Below are 6,031 nucleotides of genomic sequence, written 5' to 3'. Positions count from 1 at the left end.
AGCAGGGGTCAGGCTGAGGCTGGAGCAAAGTTCCTGAGGCTGCATGTCAGGCCAGTCCGCCTGCCTCAGTGACCAACACAGGCCAAGGTTGTCTTACTGTTTGTGATCAACAGGACAGATAAAGTAACCTCTTAAGAGCTGATTTGTCTGGTTGCAAAAGCAGTGTTTGAACACTACAAAAATTATGCAAAAAGTGATGGAGAAAACCCCATTTTCCTCTGGTAACTACTGTGAATGGTACAGTATATGTCCTCTGGGTTACAACTCAGTAAATGGAGTTTAATAAACTCTATTAGTTATTGATATGACCTGGCCAGCTCCCCAGGAACAGAGGCAGAGTTGTATGAATTTACCTAATCAGCTCTTGCACAATTACTCATCTATATTTCTAAAGCTTCTCTGGCTACTGCCCAACTGCTCTCCCCATGGTACTTGGCTGTTTGAGTCTTGCCCAGGTTACTTCTCCAGTAGTCTATCTTGGGGGTGGGGTGGGGCATGTTCTCCCGGCCCATTACATCTCCTGTTCTCTCCACCTTCCTCCTTTGCTCTCCTTCTCTGTCTCTCATGGTCCCTACTTGCAACCCCCAGCTCAGTACCTGAAACCCCACTTACCTCTATTCTCCCCAATAATTGACTGTAGCCTCTTTTAACCAATAGCCTTAAATTGGGGAGCAAAGTTTACGTAGCATCACTTGGTGTATGTGAGGCTCTGCTTGTCAACAGAAACCAGATCTTGGAGGCCAGTGTTTAGCATTTGAATACTTAGGGGCACCAGCCCAGCCCTCAACAGTGGGTATTTTTCAAGTGTATGTATGCATGTAAAAATTGGAAACTTACACCACCTGTTTGTAGCTGCACTCAGAGCCACCAGGGGGTGCACAGTCATGTTCTGCACATCTCCAGCTGTGCCACCACACTGGCTGTGACAGGATGGACAACCTAGGAACTATACTTTTAAAATCAGAATGAAGCCTTTGCATACTCTGCCTGCCAACCTTTGCCCTCTGCCCCCATTGCCAGGGGTCTATCAATAGCCCAGCCATCCATGCACAGTAAGGAACATGGACCCAGAGTGAGTCTGCTGAAATTCGCATCCGAGCTGGGCCTTTATGTGGTCAAGGTTAGCATCTTTGCTTTCCCCCTTCTTCATCTGTAGAGACTTAATTGCAATGGATCCTCATCACCGAGGACTGCAATGTACAGGGTCTCACCTTGCAGTGCTGAGTGCCTTGCCTCAGCCTTTTGAGTGCCAGGATTGCCAGTGTGTGCCATCCTCTCTGCCTGGATTATTTCTGATAATGACTTTAAAAACCTTCCACAATGCTGGTATCGACTCCTTCAATTTGTGAGCTCCTGCCTCAAAACAAACATGTCCTATCACTAAGCAAGCAGTGTATTTTACACTCCCCACAGTGCAGTATGTTTCTTGGCTGTAACTGCACCACAAACAAGTGAGGCATAATGGAGCTAGGCCATGGGAATGTGGGCGCTCTGTTGCAGTGTACGGCAGCACCATCATATGTAGCATGTACTAACTGGCAGGGACAAAATGCCAGGATACAGGGACAGTGTTTGTCACAGACCTCAAAGCCCCCTGTTCAGTCTCCTTCCTGGTTATAGTAAAAGTGTTTCTCTCTGGTCCTGAGTGTTAGAGAAATGGCTGGCATTGCTTTGCTGTGCTAGGACCTGCCCAGGTGCAGCTGTTCTGACACCTGCAAAGCCAGGTGTGTTAATTATTCCGTGATTTCCTTCTGGGGACTGTTTTCCCTGTGTTTTAAAACATGGATACGTGGAGCTGGGTGACAATCTCTGATTCAGCCACAGGACATATCATCATAGGACAGGAAAGGAATATCTGAGTCACTTAATCTAATTTCTGCAGTGTGACAGCAACTTGACCATGGTGGAGATAAACAGATCAAAATTAACAGTTTGACAGATGATGCATTTGATCATGACTTTTTCCATTAAAGCAGGCTTAAGAACACCAAGCCTCATTGAAGTAATTGCTTCATACTGTGTCTGCAAGCACAGAAATAGCAGTTTTATTTTGTCTTTTTTTTTTTAACAGAGCTGAGAACCGAACCTAGGGCCTTGAACTTCCTAGGCAAGCACTTCTACCACTGAGCTAACTCCTCAACCCTGATTAGCACAGTTTTAAAAATCAAATTGTAGATACAGATGCCTTAACAAGACAGGACACTTTCATAACATGTGAGTAACAAAGTTACTCTTCTCTACATACTTAATTAAACCCCCATGCCCTTCCTTCAGTTCTCTGAGTGTCTACATGTTTGCTGGAAAAAGGTCTAGAAAGGTTTTGTAGATACATCTTACTGTGCACTGATATCAATTTACCTGCATCCCGTAAGATACAACATACTCACAGGCAGGCAGCAAGAGATCGGAAATGCAGGGTGACCTGGGAAATGCGGCTTAAGGCTCAGGAATGCTAAACAGAATAGATGGATTTCCTACCTTGCACTACCTCAGATAGAACCCAGAAAGCACACTATCTTGGACTTCATTTTTCTGGCTAATTGACAAGCTGAACTAAAGCACAGAAAGACATCTGGTTTCTAGAAGAGAGTCCTCTTTCTCAAGCTGTTGTATTCCTAACATCCTGGAGAACGTTTGCTTTTGAGAATAAGTAGCTAAGGGACTAGATTGGTCTAAGGTCCCCTAAAGAACTGTCCTGCACTAAAAACCCGACTGAGGCATCCTCCTTACAAAGCTAGTTTGTTTCAAGAGTCCTGTCTCCCCAGACACATGTGCTGTGGGCTCCCACTATAATGGTGGATTTGACAACTTCTTTCAATTTTATCAGTTTTGTTTCAGTGTGTTTTGAATCTCTTATGTATATAGATTTAATAATCCCCCCAGGAGGATACATAATTACTGATCTTTGGATGATGAAAGTAGCATGCTGATGAGGAAGAAGGGGAAACCAAATAAGTCTGTAATTGTTCCGTGTCTGTGGACTCGGTATATGCGTTATGTAAGTCACAGTACACCAAGGCTGTCCCTGTCAGCATTACCCAGTCATTTTCTCCGAAGGCCAGAGCCCTCAGGATCCCTCCTCTGTCAAATATTGGACTCACATTCTTCATCCCCACCAAAACAGAAGTGATGGATCACTACAAAGTAAATGGCAGCTGAAGATTATTATTTTCAAGGCAAGGATTGTCATCTTAAAGAGGCCTGTATTGGTTACTTTTATGTTGTTATGACTACAGAACTTTAAGGGAGTAAAATTTTGGGAGAACCATCCTGGCAGGGAAGCTGTGTCGGGACAGCTTACTGCTTAGCAGGTAACTGTAGAAGAGGCTGTTCATGTCCCAGGAGAACAGGGAACAGAGCTCCACAGGAACTGGGGGCTGGACATTACTTTGCCCACCATGACTTCTGCCACTTGGATCTACCCTGTAAGGGCTCCACAGTCTGTAATCAGACCATATAGTATGTATATTATACATACATATAATATGTAAGTGGTACCATTGGCTGGAGACAAGTGCTCTCTCTAAACATTTCATCTTCGAACAAAAGCATGTCAAATTTGAAGGGAATGGATGATGCAGCTTGCCTGCAGAATTTCGGACATTATCAGACCTCTGAGCACTAAAGCTCTGAGATCCACCGGGAATAGATGTCAAACTTTCTTTTGAGGGCGGTGTGTGTGTGTGTGTGTGTGTGTGTGTGTGTGTGTGTGTGAGAGAGAGAGAGAGAGAGAGAGAGAGAGAGAGAGAGAGAATAGCTCAGAGGGTAAAGTGTGCCAGACAAGTGTGAAGACGGATATTCAGAGCCCAAGAACCCATGTAAAAGCTGGGTAGGTGTGACAGACACTGGTAATCCTTGCAGATGACCCCCGAAGAAAACAGACTGAAATGGTGTGCTGCTGGTTTAGGGAGAAGTCTGCTTTCATATATATGATATAATAATCAAGGAAGACACTTTGGCCCACCACATACATGTATTTGTACACATACCACATAAATACATATACTCAGACTGCACACACACACACACACACACACACACGCACGCACATGCATTCCTCATGTCTCTTAAATGAACCTGACTTCTGTTAAAATACATCCTTCAAATTTCAACTGTTCTACCTAAGATTCTTTTAGTATGTTGACTGCTAGAAAAAGGAACCATACCCTCCTGTTTTCTGCTATTCAAAGGTCAGACTCCTTACCCCATCCCACCCCTGCCCAGTAGGCAATCTAGTTCTGACCAGATTCTCCCAGCATATGAAGCTAAACTGTGAAATTTCACATCCCATTTGTTTTTCTTCCATCCTGACAGAAATAGCTGTCACAGGATTTGCGGGTGGTGCTTTAATAGTCAGTAGCAGCTTCAAGTAATGCCTTAAACTCAAACCGAAGTTGGGGCTGAAATAATAGCAGAGCATCCAGCTTTTTATGTCACAATTAAGCCTGATGAAGCCATCATTTTCTCCTGCTGCCTGGCAAGCCCAGAATATAAAGGAACTTTATTTCATGTGGGAGGGAACAGAATAGGGATAGATTTGCAGAAGTTACAGAAACAATGATAAGAAGAGATATGAAATCAACAAGGAAATTGTTGCCAGGCAACATAGTTGGTTGTCAAAGAGATAGCCTTCAGTACTAACCGCTTGGCAGTCTTCAATATTAGGCTATAAATCTCTGACTAAGAATATGAATGCCTGTACCATGATTGGACTAGGGTGGACACTCTCCAAAGAACCAATGCACCCAGATCGCTTATTCTGTCTGTAAACATAACTTCCACCTCTCTGAGAACTGTGCCTCTGTTTCACTGACTGGAATACTGTCTGTTGTGTTTTTAGAATTGTACTATGATTGTCGTTTTTTTGTTTTGTTTTGTTTTGTTTTGTTTCTTAGTACAATGAACCCAGATTGCCACCACCCTGCTTACTCGAGTCCCAGAACTCTGGCCAGTGGTGGCAAGGGCACGACTCACAGACAATGAAACTGGGGTCCTGTGGGTGTTCTCTACAACCTGAAACCAAAGCCTGTTTATTAAGTAGATACAGGAGGAGGGGCTAGCTACCTCTGGGTGAGCAGTGTCAATCTGTAAACACTGGGGAGGAGGAAGATACATTTGCTAGTCTTTGTACACACTGGGGAGGAAGAAATACAGTTGCTAGACTTTGTACACACTGATCAGTCTTCCTAAACAGTCATACCAGAACTCCCGAGAAAGCCTTGCAATTTCTCTTGAGCCTGACTCATATGCGGAACAGCTTTTCCCCCGTTTCCCATATGTCTGAGGCCTTGGGCATCCTTGGGCACAGCTGTGCCCAGCCTGGTCCATAAGGATAATAGCTTTGTCAATTGGCCGTGTGTCTTGCAGGCCTTTGCTGTCCTCCACAAAGCCTGGGCCATGATAAAAATCCACATCTCCTCAGGATTTCACTCACTCAAGCCTTCCTTTGCTCCCTCTACCAGATTATGCCAAACTACCTTATATTATCCTGGTTAGATTATCAACATTTGACCAGTGAGTCCCATGCATTCTCAGACCCATGAAGTCTGCGTTATGTTCATAAAAAGTGAAGGTTTTAGAGAATGTGGTATATGGAGGTGTGGGGGAAGGGGGTGCCCCAGCAGGCCCGTGCCCAGGCATCCCTTTCTCCAAGGGACAGACATACACAGACAGGGTATAGAATAGAGTTTATTCAGGGCAGAGGATGGGAGTTAATGGGGTAGTGGAGGCAGAGAAAGGCAGAGAGAGGGAGAGAGTAGAGAAGTAGAGTCCGGCCATGACCATGTGGAGGGAGAGAGGAGGAGAGCCCAAGAGGGGCAAGAGAGAGGCTGAGAGAGTAGCAAGAGACAAGAGATAAGAGAGCAAGAGAGGTAAGAGATAAGAGAGAGAGGAGGGGCTGAGTAGCCCTTTTTATAGTGGGCCAGGCAATGGTGGGGAGGGGCATACCTGGCTGTTGCCAGGTAATTGTGGGGTGGAGCTTAGACAGAACCCTAACAGTCTGTAGGCTGTTGGATTTGAAGGAACATTTCAG

Source organism: Apodemus sylvaticus, chromosome 14 (genome assembly GCF_947179515.1).
Source record: "Apodemus sylvaticus chromosome 14, mApoSyl1.1, whole genome shotgun sequence".
In the NCBI taxonomy this organism is placed as follows: Eukaryota; Metazoa; Chordata; class Mammalia; order Rodentia; family Muridae; genus Apodemus; species Apodemus sylvaticus.
This window is presented reverse-complemented; position numbering follows the sequence as displayed.